Raw genomic sequence first — 17,515 nt, 5'->3', positions numbered from 1 at the left:
GGGTTGGCCGCGTATAAGGCAAACACCCTACCACTGTGCTATCGCTCTGGCCCTTGTCCTTTTTATTTTATTTATTTTTTTGGCCACACCCGGCGGTGCTCAGGGGTTACACCTGGCTATCTTCTCAGAAATAGCTCCTGGCAGGCACGGGGGACCATATGGGATGCCAGGATTCGAACCAACCACCTTAGGTCCTGGATCGGCTGCTTGCAAGGCAAGCACCACTGTGCTATCTATCCAGCCCCATCCTTTTTATTTTTAATCTCCCTGATGATTAGTGATGTGGAGCATTTTACATGTGGCTTTGGCCATTACTGTTTCTTTTTTGTGGAAGTTTCTGTTCATCTGTTCTGGAGGCATTTGAAGGCAGAGTGTCAAACATTAAATAGAAATTTTTCTTAGAAAGGAGAAGAATGCCGCGGATGTGTTGCATTCACAGGCAAAACCTTAGTGGGTCAGATAAAACTCTCACTGGGAATAAGCGGAAACACGAAGCGGACGAATATGAAATATGAAATAATGATACCACACACAGTATGTGTGGGGTCAACACATCTCTGGCAAGAGTGCGACAAATTTTAATCTTAGGCAAGGGAGTATATAAAGGGAGAAAGAGGCAGTCATAACAGAAAAGAATGCAATGTACATTGTTTGATTTCAGAACAAATACACATAGCTTAGGGTGTTTAGTAGCCTTTGAATAGAATAGGTTTCAGTTAGGAGTTAGACGATAAAAGGAAGACTGAATTCTTTTTTTTTTTTGTTTTTTTTGTTTTGTTTTTGGGCCACACCCGTTTGATGCTCAGGGGTTACTCCTGGCTATGTGCTCAGAAATCGCCCCTGGCTTGGGGGGACCATATGGGACGCCGGGGGATCGAACCTCGGTCCTTCCTTGGCTAGCACTTGCAAGGCAGACACCTTACCTCCAGCGCCACCTACCCGGCCCCGGAAGACTGAATTCTTACATATCAAAGAAGTTTTCTGGTCCTAGGTGTCATTACTGATGTAAATTAAGGGATAGCAGGAATCCTGGTTTACTCCTGATAACAAATATTCTTTTTTTTTTTTTTCTTTTCCCCCCCCCAATAACAAATATTCTTTTTTTTTTTTTTTTTTTTTTTTTTTTTTTTTTTTTTTTTTTTTTTTTGTTTTTGGGCCACACCCAGTAACGCTCAGGGGTTACTCCTGGCTATGTGCTCAGAAGTTGCTCCTGGCTTGGGGGACCATATGGGACACCGGGGGATCGAACCGCGGTCCGTCCAAGGCTAGCGCAGGCAAGGCAGGCACCTTACCTTTAGCGCCACCGCCCGGCCCCTAATAACAAATATTCTTAACCTGAGGGAAATAGTATTCTAGCTAGGGGCTAAGACCCACTTCCTATTATCTGGTAATAGAAAGAGAATAACACTAGAGAAAAGGATACAATAATTATACCTAGTGAAATAATCTAATTCTACACTGACCAAACCTGTTTGCAAGCAGGTATTCAAAGTGACAGGGAGAGTTCCCAAGACAGAAATCGTTCTGCTTTGAAGCTCAAAAGCAGGGAGAGAAGACCATTGTCTTGAAGATGTTATGTTTTGACTTGGCCTTTGGAAGTGAGAAGGCTGACAGAAAGAGGGAGCTGGCTGGACTTGAAGTTGCAAATATGCTAAGCCAGCAGGAAACTTTTAACAGCTTGTTTTGGTACTGAAATTCCTTTAATGACTAATGACTAATAGCTAAGGCCGAATTTCTGTAGTGGTAAAAGAGACAAAATTCAAATAAATAATAGTAAAGAAAAAATGTAATGTCACAGCCGTGTTAGAATTATAGCCAATAATCCACGCAAAGGGTCAATAATTGACTTCTCTAAACGGACCTTTTGGCAGATAATTCTTGAGAGGAAAATTAGACACTGCACCAGGAAGGCAAAAGCCACATTTGGTGCGTGTTTCCTTATGTGGGGTGTAACAGAAGAATATAAACAACTCGGATGTAACTAGCTCAGCTCTGCTTAGTGAATACAGAGGATGAGAGTCTGCAAACAGGTTGATCAAAGGGTCTTTGAGTCCTTTGAGATAGCTCCACAGTTTTAGAACCAAGTAGGGTCTATTAAATTCTTCCTGATTCAGGGCAATGCAGGTGCCTCTGAGGAGACAATCCCTGGTCCCTGAAGCAGAAGGCATTGTTGACCAACAATGGACTTTGTAAAGTGTAAATGTTACCTGCCCTTTGCACTGGAAACAGAGCTGGAGCTTTCCAGGCCAGAAACCTGGTGGAGGCAGGGACTGACTGATTTTTAACTCCTGCAAGTCTTACAATACTAAAAAAAAAAAAAAATGACACCTCAAATTCCCCAATAACTAATACTGAAAGTTGGCCAAAGAGGAAAAAAAGTGGGGGAGTTGCTTGGTTTGCCGAAGCTAAAGGCATTTTTATAAAGTCTTCATAAAATCATAGCTTAAAAAAGTTGGATTGAAGGGCCGGAACAGTGGCACAAGCAAGCAGTAGGGTGTTTGCCTTACATGTGGCAAACCTAGGACGAACTGCAGCTTGACCCCCCAAGCCAGGAGTGATTTCTGAGCACAGAGCCAGGAGTAACCCCTGAGCATCACCGGGTGTGGCCCAAAAACAAAACAAAACAAAAGCTGGGGTGAGGGCCGTTGGGTGTTTGCCCTGCATGCAGTGGATCCTGGATAGACCAGGTTCAATCCTCAGCATCCCATATGGTCCCCTAAGCCTGCCAGGAGCAATTTCTAGCACAGAGCTAGAAGTAACCCCTGAGCACCCTCAGGTGTGGCCTCCCAAAAATAAATAAAAGCTGGGGTGAGCAGAGACATCATCTCCCAATATCCTGGAGAAGGGAGGTCTGGCTAAGTGGGGGATGCTCCAGATCAGCTCAGCTTGGCTCCCTGGGGACCAAAATGTTGGCCAAATCCTACTCCAGGTAGACCAGGGAGCCCTGCAGGAGGTCGGGGGCTTCTTCTCCTGCACACTGATATCTTCTGGCATGCACTGCCAATGCAGCAGCTTTGTAAAGTGCTTCTGGACTAGGGCATCCTTCCACTGCAGCTCAAGCTCACTCCTCAGTTCTGACACGTCCTCTTGAATGACTTGCTCGAGTTTCTGCATAGAGAGCTGCATCTCTTCTGTAGGAAAAAGGATTCTGCCTGTCCAGCAATATCCAAAAACTTCTGTGTTTTTTGTTTTCGTCACACCTAGTGGCGTTCAGGGGTTACTCCTGGCTCTACACTCAGAAATCGCTCCTGGCAGGCTCAGGAGGCTATATGAGATGCCAGGAATCAAACCAGGGGCTGTCCTGTGTTGGCCGCATGCAAGGCAAATGCCCTACCACTGTGCTATTGCCCGGGCCCCATCCAAAAACTCCTGGATATACTGATCAACATGTGTGTGAATTTCTTTGTGATCAGTGACAGTGTGAAAAAGAGACGCCTGGCTAGGGAGCCTGGTGGTGGATGCAAGGCACCAGACGGCTACCCTGAGAACATACTGCCTAGCACAGCAATCATTGCTGAAAGTTCATTCGTGTAAATCTTTTTTTTTTTTTTTTTTTTTTTGATTTTTGGTTTTTGGACCACACCCGGGGATGTTCAGGGGTTTCTCCTGGCTCGGTGTTCAGAAATTGTCCCAAGCAGGTTGGGGACCCTATGGGATGCAAGGAATCAACCGGGTCTCTCCTGGGTCAGCCGCATGCAAGGCATATGCCCTACTGCTGTGCTATCTCTCTGGCTCCAAGGCAATTGTTTTGACTGCAATCCTGTTTCAAAATCTGGTACCACATCTGGTCCCCTGAGCACCACCAGGAAGGATTCCTGAGTACTACTGAATGTAGCCAAATAAGAAAGAGAAGTGGAGGCTGGAGCAATAGCACAGCGGTAGGGCATTTGCCTTGAATGCAGACAACCCAGGATGGATGATAGTTCAATTCCCGTCATCCCATATAGCAGGGGTCTCAAACTCAATTTACCTGGGGGCCACAGGAGGCAAAGTCAAGGTGAGGCAGGGCCGCATAAGGGATTTCACAAAAAAAGTCCTCAAACGTCATTATTAACAGTTTTAATTATTTCTTCTGAACATGAATAGAACATTAAGTGAAGATCATGAACAGTTCTTCTGAACTTGGCATCTTTTGCCTATTTCTTGCTGCCAGAGACTTGACAGCGCTTCTCACAAATCTGAACCACATTTGGCTTTAGAGAGGAAGCAGTTGAGACCCTCAGTATGGCTTGAAGATGATCATCATTAAGTCAAGACCCGTACTTTGACTTATTTGACTTATGTGGAGAATAACTTTTCACACAAATATGTGCTCCCAAAAAGGCACATGGTGCGCTTGAACATTCGGGAAAGCTCAGGGAAGCTGGGGGGCAATTCTCTCAAAAATTGCCCATGCATGTCTGCTTTTCCACTAATCTCCCTGAACTTGGCTTTGAGATCAGAATTGCATTGCAGGTCAATGAGCTCCATTTGAAGCACAGGAGGGGCATTTTGCACATCAAAGGAAAAGGAGTCCACAAAAATTTGGAAAGTGGCTCTGTGCTTTTTGAAGTCTGCAAATCTGTGATCAAATTCCTTCTCTAGCTTAAAAATAGCATCAACATATTTCTCACCACTGAATGGTATGCCTGCATCCACAAGTTCCTTGCATGCTGGGAAATGGCAAAGGTTTGTCTGAGAGTGCTGGGATTTCCATAACACAAGTTTTGTGGAGAATGCTCTCACGTTGTCATAGGCAGCACTGATAAGCTGCCCCAGGCCTTGTAACATCTTGTTTAGTACATTCAGCTTATGTGTGATGTCAACAAGAAAAGCTAAGTCCATGAGCCATTTGTGATCACTCAACTCAAAAACAGCTTTCCCATCCTTCTCCATGAAGGCTTTCACTTCTTCTCTCAACTCAAAAAATCTTTTCAGGACATTTCCCCTGCTGAGCCAACGTACCTCGGTGAAATAGAGCACATCTCCATATTCTGACTCCATTTCCTCTAAAAAGCACGGAACCTCCTGTGCTTTAAGCCCCTGGATCTGATTTGGTTGATGCATTTCACAACAACAGACATCACGTTGTCACATGGCAGGCATTTACTGCCAAGGGCCTGCTGATGGATAAGGCAGTGAAGAAAAATGGCCTTCTCTACACCCTCCTCTTCAAGTTTTTTTTGAACAAGTGCCACCAGTCCATTTTTCTTCCCTGTCATCGATGGTGCTCTATCGGTTATTATTCCAACAAACCTCTTCCATGGCAAACCTACATTCTCAATGGCAACACACAGATGCCGAAATATCTCATTAGCGGTGGTCTGGCCATGCATTGGAATTATTGTGAGCAGCTCCTCTGTCAATTCAAAATTGCAATCAACACCATGGACATAAATTGTGAGCTGCACAGTGTCTGTTATATCTGTGCCCTCGTCAAGAGCAACTGAGTATGCATCAAAATATTTGGCTTTCTCACACAGTTGCTGATAAATGTCACTTGACATGTCAGAAATGCACTCTGCCACAGTGTTGGCAGAATGGCTGATTTTGCTAAACTGACCTTTCTTTTCTGGACAGATAATACTTGCAGCCTATAACATGCATTTTTTTTTTAACAAACTCTCCTTCTGTGAATGGTTTCCCTGCCTTAGCAATCATCTCACTAACCATGTAACTAGCTTCGACTGATGCAACATTCTCTCTAGTTGCTTTCTTGAAGAAATCTTGTTGCCTCATTAGACATGCTTTAAGACTGGCAACCCACTGACTCTCTCATTTCCTTGATATTTTGCACATTCCTCAGCATGTTTAGTTGAATAATGGCGTTTCAAGTTGTGCACAGCAACTTTCTCTGAGCAAATAAAACATGTGGGGATGCGCCTGTGCTCAACAAAGAAATACTGCATCTCCCACTTTTCCTGAAATTGTCTGTGCTTGTCATCAATCTTTCTCTTCACTGCAGGCTTTGATGAAGTCATGATAAAGGTATGACAAAATCTAATTCTGTAATAAACTTCTCTCCCTTCTCTCCTTTAGGCCTCTGATAATGCAAGGGACAGCAGGCAGGAGCAGCAGAAATGACGTCTGCGCTAGGCACAAAGTATTCACAATTATTCGCTTACTGAATATTCGCAATAAAAATTGCATTAGTAAGAAAAAAATTGCATTAAACATTTGCATACCCTGAACAGAACTGCTCGGGGTATGCAAATGTTTAATGTGTTTTTTTTCTTACTAATGCGATTTTTATTGCAATTATTCGGTAAGCAAATAATCGCGAATACTGCAATATTTGAAGGCCGGCTGCGGGCCACAAAATGTTGTACAGAGGGCCGCAAGTTTGAGACTCCTGCCATATGGTCCCCTGAGCCTTCCAGGAGCGATTTCTGAGTGCAGAGCCAGGAGTAACCCCTGAGTGTCGCTGGGTGTGACCCAAAACCTACAACAAAAAAGAAATAGTTATATGTGAATTATTTGACAGTTGAATCATCCTTTTTTTGTTTTGTTTTGTTTTTGTTTTGGGGCCATACCAAGCCACACTCAGGGGTTACTCCAGGCTCTGCTCTCAGAAGTTGCTCCTGGAAGGCTCAGGGGACCATGTGGGATGCCCAGGATCAAACCCAGGTTGGCCACGTGCAAGGCAAATGCCCTACCACTGTGCTATCACTCTGCCCCCCGACACATCCTTTGTGAGAATTTAATTCGCATTGTTAAGGGTCTGTGAAAGCCCACCGCCTCAAATAAAGACCACGAATCTTCAGAGAATGCAAAAGCAAACAGGTTTATTGATTCCACCTAGCTCTGCTATGCAGACTGAAACCAGACTGATCATTTGAGTTATTATAATCATCTAACATCTATTTTCATAAATTTTTCCCTAACAACACATGAAAACATACACAGAGATCATACTTCCCAAAATAGTTATCCAATTAGTTATTATAAAATCCTATGTAATTAATCAAAGTCTAGGGAGATCCCACTAGTTTCTCTAGCTCAGATATTTTTGTTTTTGTTTTTGTTTTTTGTTTTTGGGTCACACCCGGCAGTTCTCAGGGGTTACACGTGGCTGTCTGCTCAGAAATAGCTCCTGGCAGGCATGGGGGACCATATGGGACACCGGGATTCGAACCAACCACCTTTGGTCCTGGATTGGCTGCTTGCAAGCCAAACGTCGCTGTGCTATCTCTCCAGGCCCTAGCTCAAATATTTTAAAAATAAAATTAGGGGCTAGAGAGATTGCACAGCTGGTAAGATGTTTGCCTTGCACATGGCCAACCTGGGTTTGATCCTCCACATCCCATATGGTCCCCTAATCTGTCAAGAGTATAATTCCTGAGTGTAAAGCCAGGAGTAACCCCTGAGCACTGCCAGGTGTGGTTTAAACACAATCCCCCTCAATATATTTTTGATCCTCAGCACCCATGGTCCTTGGGGCACTGCCTCGAAGAACTTCCAGGTGTGACCCTTCAAAACTGGACTTACATAAGATATTCTGTGTTTTGGAAAAAAGATATATTGCTTAGAACAGATTACACTTTGGGCTGGAGAGGTAACACAGTGGTAGGGTGCTTGCCTTGCACACAGCTGATCCAAAACAGATGGTGGTTCGAATCTGGCATCTCATAGGGCCCCTCCACCCATGCCTGCCAAGAGTGATTTTTTTTCCTTTTCTTTTCTTGGTTTTGGGTCATACTCAGGGGTTACTCCTGGCTCCACACTCAGAAATCGCTGCTGGCAGGCTCGGGGGACCACATGGGAGGCCGGGATTCGAACGAATGACCTTCTACATGAAAGGCAAATGCCCTACCTCCATGCTATCTCTTCAGCTCCCCAGGAGTGATTTCTGAGCTCAGATCCAGGAGTAATTTCTGAAGCCACTGGGTGTGGCACAAAAACCTTATATATATATATATATGACTAGATTCCACTTTAAACTGTGTAGCGTGGAGCTAGATAGATAGTACATTGGGTAGGGTGATTGACTTGCATTGGTAGATCCAGGTATCCTGCCTTCCGTCCTTCTTTCCACTTACTTTCTTCCACTTCCTTCCTTTCACTTCCTTCCTTCCTCCCTCTCTGCCTCTCCTTCCTTCCCTTCCTCCCCTTCCTTCAGTCCTTCCTCCCTTCCTCTTTCCCTCCGTCCCTCCCTCCCTCCTTCCATGGTTTAGTAGGAGAGCAAGGCTGGTAGACTCTAGAAAAGAGTGCTTCCACCTATCTGCTTGACTAACCTCAGCCAGTAGCACTCAGGGAAATGTGTGGCATGGGCAGGACTAGCAGTGTGTTCTTTTTTTTTTTTTTTTTTTTGGTTTTTGGGTCACACCCAGCGACGCTCAGGAGTTACTCCTGGTTCTGTGCTCCAGAAATCACTCCTGTCAGACTCAGGGGACCATATGGGATGCCGGGATTTAAACCTGGGTCTGACCTGTATTGGCCGCCTGCAAGGCAAACGCCTTACCTCTGTGCTATCACTCCAGCCCCTAGCAGTGTGTTCTAACCTTAGCACCGGCAGTCTGGCACTTTTGCCTTTTCTTCACAGAAAATAATTTTCCAGGAGGAGGAGGAATAATAAAGCAAGATTTTTTATTTTTGAGGGTTACATCCTGTGATGCTCAGGGATTACTCCTAGCTCTGCACTCAGAAATCGCTCTTGGCTCAGGGTGTTAGGTCCATTTCTGGCAGCCAGGAGATAAGACAATGAGTTAATAGGACAAAGTAAAACAAGTGAGGTTTACAAAGCCAGCATGCTGGGAACCACCTTCTTCTGACCAGCAGGATAGCAGGATGTAGGTTAGGCCCCAGCTTGGGGTCCATAGAGTTCTTGTGGTCCCTGACACCATGCACTTTGTTCAGTTAGCTTCAGGACACAGATAGCAAAGGATATACATTTTGCATCTCACAAGTAACATAATTCAAATGGATCAAGGCCGCCCTAGACAAGGCACATCCACCAGGCCCGGATGTGGGAGAGCAGACATAGATAAGTGTTTATGGGGGCACCATAGGCATCCATCAGTATCAGTTTCTCTGCCTCCCTGGTGCCTCTTTTCTTCTGGGAAGATTGGTAGACTCTATTTCCCCACATCAACCGACCTCCGGACCTCTGGCAATGTATATAAGCATTAAGACATAGGACATAAAGCATAGCGTAGGTATTGGTCAGTGTCTGTGACTATGAGGTTGGCATGTGCGCACCTTTCCTTACAGGGGGACCATATGGGATGCTAGGGATTGGACCAAGGTCTGTCCTGGATTGGCCGCATGCGAGGCAAATGCCCTACCACTAAGCTATGGTTCTGCAGCAAGAGAGTTTTGTTTTTGTTTTGTTTGTTTATTTGGGCAGGGTATTCTTGGCTCTACACTCAAGAATCACACCTTTGGTGCTTGGGGGACCATAAGTGACCATAAGGGACCACAAGGGTGTTTGGGGGACCTGGGTTGACAAAGGGCAAGTGTCCTATCTCTGTGCTATCACTCTGGCCCCAACATGGTTTTATTGAAAGATATGAGAAGAAAGAGGCTTCTCCAGAGAGGAAATAAGCGAGACAAGTTTTTAAGAAAGTTCAATGGCTTGCAGAACAAGGCCCAAATGGCTTTCAGGGGGAGCTTTTATACAGTTCTTTCAAATGGATATTTTTCTGAAGTTTGCATACATAAAAATTAATCTGGGTGTTGTTATAGATATGTCTTGCTCATTTAAAAATCTCTACATAATCTCTGATTCTTCTGTGGCTTCTCTTTTTCTGGGGTGGGGGGGAGTCCACCCTTTTTTGCCTGGGGCTTTGGTTTTCTACTTCTGAGTGGTGTCTGTTTCTTCTCTTCAAAAAAGCTCAGGATTTGTATTTCAAAGGGATGTGGCCTTCATGCCCTCCAGTTACATCAAGGCTTGGAAATCTGGGGCCAAATCCTCAATACTCAGGGGTTACTTCTGGCTGTGTGCTGACAAAGTACTCCAGGCAGTGCAAGAGGATCAAATGGGATGCCAAGGATTGAACCTGGGCCAGCTGTTTGCAAGGCAAAAGCCTTACAGATATATCTCACATCCCTTCAAAAATCACATCTGGTAGTGCTCTAGTCCAAAGTGGTGCTGGAATGCAAAGCAAACGTCTTACCAATTTATATTAATCTATTCAGCCCTCCTGTTATATTTTTTATTTTTGTGGGCTTCTTTTGCGGGGGAGAGCTGGGTATACACAGCCATGTTCAGTGGATTTTTTTTCTGCTCTGCACTCAGGAATTACTCATGGCAGTGCTCAGGGAACTATATGTGATGTGCAGAATTGAACCAAGGTTGACCTCCTGCGAGGCAAAAACCCTACCCTTGCTGTACTATTTCTTTAGGCCCTTTGTATCTCTTTTAGAAAACAAGACCTTCCCAAGACTTCCTTCCCACAGGGGAACTTTCTCTCCTTTTTCACTGACCAAAATTTCCTCAGGATTACAGCTAGCACTGACAGTGGAGAGAGATCCAGACCTCAAGCCCAAAGTGTGTGTATGCCCATTCCTCAGGACATCTGGAAAGTGCACATAAGACCTATCCTCCTATTGTTCTGGCCCCCAAAGTCTGATAATTTTATTAACTTTTTGTTTGTTTGTTTTTTGGGTCACACCCGGTAGTGCTCAGGGGTTACTCCTGACTCTGCTCAGAAATCACTCCTGGCAGGCTCGGGGACCATATAGGATGCCAGGAATCGAACCACCATCCTTCTGCATGCAAGGCAAATGCCCTACCACCGTGCTATCTCTCCGGCCCTAATTTAATTAACTCTTTTTTGGGTCCAAAAAATAAATCCAGGGCCTTATTTTACAAAATACATACTTGTCCAAAATAAAGCAAAATCTGAATAGAAAAGAGGGAGGTGTGTGTGTGTGTGTGTGTGTGTGTGTGTGTGTGTGTGTGTGTGTTATTGGAGGCATAACTAATGGTACTTAGAGACTATTCCCAGTTGGGTAGGAAAGAGAAATCTTTGGGTTTCCCCCTGCCAGTTACCAGCTTCATGTCTTCCCAGTTAGTCAGGAGAGGTTCACATCTTAGTTGCTGTCCTTGTTTGTTTGTTTGTTTGTTTTGGGGCCATACTAGGTGGTGCTCAGGGGCCCAAGTGGGATGCCAGGGATCAAACCTGGGTTCGTTGCTGATTGGCCACATGCAAGGCAAATGCCCTACCCATTTTAAGCACATTCTTTTTTTTTTTTTTTTTTTTTTTTTTTTTTTTTTTTTTTTTTTGGTTTTTGGGCCACACCCGGTGGTGCTCAGGGGTTACTCCTGGCTATCTGCTCAGAAATAGCTCCTGGCAGGCACGGGGGACCATATGGGACACCGGGATTCGAACCAACCACCTTTGGTCCTGGATCGGCTGCTTGCAAGGCAAACACCGCTGTGCTATCTCTCCGGGCCCTTAAGCACATTCTTAAACCTTATCCAAAGATGCCAGCGTGCTCTTATATAATGAGACATCAACGTAGAAACAGATAATGCTATGGTAAAAAGCAGCAGACCTCTTTACCTAGGAACTTCTAGAACAAAAGCCTCATTCGAATATTTTCTCTTTCAAATGCCACTCTCAATTTGGGAGCTTTTCTTTCTCTTAGTAAACCTTGGCTACTTGCTAAAATTTGCATCCAGTCCTCATTCCTCAGTGATTTGGATGACCCAGGACAACCTGTCCCTGCAGACACGCACCTGTAACATTCCTGCATCAGTGGTGATGCTCAGGGTACCAAGGGGCCAGAAATCAAAGCTGGATCTCTCCACATGTGTTCTAACCACTAAGCCATTCCTTTAACCCAAGGAATCCAATTACCTCAGAGAGAACCTGGCTAACCAGGAAGCATAACTAAATAGGAAGCCTGGCGAACAGCAAAGGTCACAGAGTAAGCTTCAAAGAGAGGAATGGAGGGGGGGGCGGGATGGGGGTGGAGTATAAAAATAAATAAAAGAAAGAGAAATGGCAGGACATTTTATGTCGGGCAGAGTTAGGGTGATGTCACAGTCTGCACATATTTAGTAATTTTCCAGAAAACGTATACATATTTATGAGGCGGAAGTGGGCACACACAGCAGATATGCATCACATGCAGAGAAAATATAGCACAGACATTTCAGGAAGTTTTTAGTACAGGAACGAAGACAAAAATACCTGCAGGTCAAGGACAATTGCACTGAGCAATCTCTACAGCCCAGAACTATCCAACCCAGGGCCAGGGACCTTATCAATGCATAAGTAGAAGGTTCTGTCTTCAAAGCTAGAGCAACAAGGTGACAAAGAGAGGACTTGTCACTCTCTCCAAACAGTAGGTCTGGGCCAGACTATTGTTTTCTTAAACCTAGACAATTCTTTTAAAGTGTTCTATTGTTGGGGGAAGGTACAAAATTGTAAGACATTTTGCTTAATTATATACTGGGCTACATATGTATCCCTGAACACTGAGAATTCGATTTATTTGTTTGTTTGTTTGTTTTTGGGCCCACTCCCATCGGTGCTCAGGGGTTACTCCTGGCTCTGCTCTCAGAAATCTCTCCTGGCAGACTCAGGACTATATGGGATGCCAGGGATCAAACCCAGGTCGTCCAGGATCGGCCGCGTGCAAGGCAAAAGCCCTACTGCTGTGTATCACTCTGAACCCCCTGAGAACTTTATTTTTCAGTGGAGTAAAATCGGTTTATTTTCAGGGAGGGAAGATGGAAATGCTAATTCTTCTTTGTTGTTTTCATGCCACACCCAGCAATGCTTAGGGGTTACTCCTGGCTCAACTATACTAAGGAATTACATCTAGCCATACTTGGTACTTGGGGGACCATCTGGGATGTTGGGGATTGAACCCACCCACATCAGTTGCATACAAGGCAACTGCCCTACCCATTATACTATTGTTCTGGGCACCACTGATTCATTTTTGATGCAGTTTTCAGGTCTGTCCATGCCAACCCCAATGGAGTCCACGTATTTCTGGGCACCATTGAATTGGAAGCCAGGAGAGATCCACTATAACAATCAAGGTGCCAATTTAGAAATGTGAATCTGGGGCCAGAGCGAATCTACAGCAGGTAGCAGGTTTGCTTGTACTCTGCTGACCCAGGTTTGATTGCTGGCATCCCATATGGTCCCCTGAGCCTTCCAGGAGTAATTTCTTTGTTTTGTTTGGGGACCACACCTAGCAACACTTGGAAGTTACTCCTGGATCTATGCTCAGAAATCGCTTCTGGCAGGCTCAGGAGACCAGAGGGAATGCCGGGAATTCAACCCAGGTCCATCCAGGGTCAGCCATGCACAAGGCAAACACCCTACTCCTATGCTATCTCTCCTGTCCCCTACCTGCTGTGTTATCACTCTGGCCCTGTGCTACTTTAGGACATTATTAAAATATGAAAAACAAAACAAACCTACTTTTTGTCTGTTTGTTTGTTTGTTTGTTTTTGGGTCACACCCGGCAGCACTCAGGGTTTCTCCTGGTTACTCAGAAATCGCTCCTGGCAGGCTCGGTGGGGACTATCGGGGATACAAATCAACGGCCTTCTGTATGCAAGGCAAATGCCCTACCTCCATGCTATGTCTCCGGCCCCAACAAACCTACTTTTTCCAATCCAAAAATAATTTGGGGGCCCGGAGAGATAGCACAGCGGCGTTTGCCTTGCAAGCAGCCAATCCAGGACCAAAGGTGGTTGGTTCGAATCCCGGTGTCCCATATGGTCCCCCGTGCCTGCCAGGAGCTATTTCTGAGCAGACAGCCAGGAGTAACCCCTGAGCACTGCCGGGTGTGGCCCCAAAACCAAAAAAACAAAAATAATTTGGGAAGTCTTATGAGAAGATTCAGTTATAACTGAAGTGAAATTTGGAAAAGGTACGGGAAATCCAAAATGTGAAAGTATCACGCAAAACATTTCTTTTGACTGACAACCTCAGTAAATTATGGCTTTCTCTGGTTGCTTTTGCAGGTTTATCTGCCCTCAAATGGTCTCTTTCTGGGTGGATCCCCTTCTCGACTATCCAGGACATGTCTTCAGCACTCTCCTTCTTGTCTTTTAGTTATATTCAAAGAGGAACCCACATTAGCCTGTCTAGCCTGTGCAAGAAGCAAAAATAGCAGGGGAATGAGTGCTCTGGGGCACGGGGGCTTTTCTTCTCCTGCTTTGCAGTTTGGAAAGCTGCCATCCATGCGGATTGCCCTCAGCCTTTTTCCAGACCCCACAACAAATCCCAGCCAACAGCTCTGTTTTTGTCAGAAGCAACTGCAGCCAAGTCTTAGCTAGTGTCTTGCTCTGGCAGTGCCTTTCTGAGTCTTTGCTTTTATTTTGTTTTTTCTTTTTCTTTTTGTTTCTTTTTTTTGAGTCACACCTGGCAGTGCTCAGGGATTATCCCTGGCTCCTCACTCAAAAATCACTTCTGGCAGGCACGGGGGACCATACGGGATGCCGGGATTTGAACCACCAGCCGTCCTGGATCAGCTGCTTGCAAGGCAAATGCCCTACCACTGTGCTCTCTCTCCAGCCCCTGCTCTTCTTGTTTTGATTTAGTTTTGTGGGGAGGGCACACCTGGTGGTGTTCAGGACTTACTCTAGGTTCTATGCTCAGGGGTCACTCCTGGGGGTACTCAGGAGAGGAGCTGGAGTGCCAGGGAATGAATCTGGGTCAACCTGGTTCAAGGCAAGCCCCTTACCTGCTGCACTACCTCTCTGCTCTCCGAGATGGACTTCTGAGAGGTTTTGAGTTGAATCATACTATTTCTCTGACCCTGGCCATTCCTGCCTCTTTTACTTAGGGAATAGGACAGAACCCCTATCTTTTCTAGAAAAACTAAAATTCTATTTTTAAAGTTATTTTGGGGGGGGCACACCTGGCAATAAGAGTGGACAATTTTGTACCTGTGCTGGACTTAGGAGCCTGAAGCTCCAGCACACAAAGCATGTGACCAGCTCATTGTGAAATTTTTTTTGCCCCTCCCATTTTTCTTTTTCTCTCTTTTTTTTTTGTGGGGGCCACACCCAACAGCACTCAGGGTTACTCCTGGCTCTGTGCTCAGAAATTGCTTCTGGCAAGCGTGGTGACTATATGGGGTGCCAGAGATCTAACCCAAGTCGGTCCTGGTCCTGGGTCAGACCTGGGTTGGTCATAACCCAAGGAAAATGCCCTAGCTGCTTTGCTATCACTCTGGTACCCCAATTCTTTGTTAAACAATGTTCTGTTATCTCTGGATCTCTACTCAGGGGTTACTCTTGGCTCTGCACTAAGGAATTATACCTAGTGGTGCCTGGGGGACCATCCTGGGTATTGGGGGTTCAACCTAGTTTGCCTGGCAAGGCCAAGCACCCTACCTGCTGTACTATTGCTCCAACCCTTCTTGGTTTTGTTTTTGCAGAGCTGAACATTGAATTTAGTCTCATGCAAGCAAAGCATGACTTTTTTTTTGGGGTGGGGGCGGGTAAGTGGCTGCACACTATTGGTTGTCAGAGCTTACTCCTGGCACTATGCTCAGGAATGACTTTTGGTGGGACTTGAACAACCCATATAGGTCGGTCAAATCTTGGTCAGCGATATGTTAATGCAAGCACCCTACCCACTGTACTCTGGTCCCAAGACATGAATTAAAAAAAAAACTGTATCTTGGGAGAGATGCTCAGTGGGCTGAGCACATGCTTTGCAAGTAGGAGGTTTGAGATCCCAGTAACACATAATGGTTCACTGAGCACTACCAGGACTTCTCAAACACAAAGTAGTCTCGGATTAGGGTATGGCCCAACCATCCGAAATGAAGGGAAAAAAACACGCAAAAAATCCCACATTTGAGTCACTAGATTTGATTCTAAATACGAAATCATTTTATTTATTTTTGTTTTTTGGGTCACAACCGGCAGCGCTCAGGGGTTCCTCCTGGTTCTACACTCAGAAATTGCTCCTGGGGCCGGAGAGATAGCACAGCAGTAAGGCGTTTGCCTTAGACGCAGAAGGACGGTGGTTTGAATCCTGGCATCCCATATGGTCCCCTGAGCCTGCTGGGAGCGATTTCTAAGCATAGAGCCAGGAGTAACCCCTGAGCACCAAACCAAAAAACAAAACAAAACAGAAATCGGTCCTGGCAGGCTCAGGGGACCGAATGGGATGCTGAGATTCGAACCACTGTCCTTCTGCATGCAAGGCAAATGCCTTACCTCCCTGATATCTCTCCGGCTCCATTTTATTATTTTTAAAATTATTTTTGAGTGGATGGGGGTCCATACATCAGCAGTGTTCTGAACTTATTCCTGGCTCAGTGCTCAAGGGGACTATATAGGGTGTTGAGGATAGATTAGTTCAGCAAGATGAAAGGCAAGTGCTTTACCCTGCTTGTACTATCTCTCTGACTGTCTATTCATTTTTGATGGGGAAGGCCCCACCCCAAAATACTCAGGGCTATCCTTCTGGCTCTGAACTCAGGGATCACTGCTGGTAGGACATGTAGGACCACATAGAATACTGGGGACAAAACATGGGTCTGCAAGTAGTGCCAGACTAGCATCCTGCCTGCTGTACTCTCTTATCAGGGCCCAGTAGGTTGCAAAAAACAACTTCAAGGGCTGGAGAGATAAGCATGGAGGTAAGGCTCTTGCCTTTCATGCAGAAGGACGGTGGTTCGAATCCTGGCATCCCACATGGTCCCCCGAGCCTTCCAGGAGTGATTTCTGGGCATGGAGCCAGGAGTAACCCCTGAGCACTGCTGGGTGTGACCCAAAAACCAAAAACCAAAATAAAAACCGAATTTAAGCCACAAATAACTTTGCCTTGCCCCAAACTTTCAAGGCCTGGATGGAACTCCCCAACCAGGTTCAGTGCACCACAATGGGCGTTTAGAAAGTCCCTAAAATTAGTGAAATCTATGGTGGTCATGTCAAGAGGGTTTGTGAAATCCAATCATCCTGCATGCTTGGGCTTCCCCAGACAATGGGGCTGATATTAGAAGTGGGAAAAAAAATGTGCAAAACATTGCAGAGTGCAGCAGCTCTTGGCAAAGTGCTCTGATGGGTGGATGGACGATTAGCCAGAAGTAAATAAGAATTCCTTGACTCAACCCCACCTTGGGACCATCAGTCAGTTTTGGGAGGGGGGACACAGAGACTATATATCTCCTATCTCCACACCTCCGTGGCCTGCAGAGGATGGTGAAATAAGGGGGGGGGGGATTGCTATGACTATTTTCCACAGAAGCCCTCCGCTTCCCGCCCACCTTAGGCCGAACCCCAATGAATAACGGGGGGGGGCCTATAAGGCGGATGGATGGGGATAATTTAATAATGCCTCCCTGAAGCAGACGTTTCCCACCCAGCCAAAGCCACGGGGCGGGCAGGCGGGCGGAAAGGCGGGAAGAGCGACGCGATGACGTCACCACGCACGCACGCGCACACGCACGCAGACGCAGTCCCGCCGCGCGCGCGCCCCGCCACGCCCCCTGTCCCGGCGTGCCCCGCGCGCCGAGGCTCCGCCCCCGCCGCCCGCTCCGGCTTTTCCTCAGTCGCCCCAAGATGGCGGACACAATGAGCCGTCGGCGCGCCCGTTGGCCCTGA

Source organism: Suncus etruscus, chromosome 7 (genome assembly GCF_024139225.1).
Source record: "Suncus etruscus isolate mSunEtr1 chromosome 7, mSunEtr1.pri.cur, whole genome shotgun sequence".
NCBI lineage: Eukaryota > Metazoa > Chordata > Mammalia > Eulipotyphla > Soricidae > Suncus > Suncus etruscus.
This window is presented reverse-complemented; position numbering follows the sequence as displayed.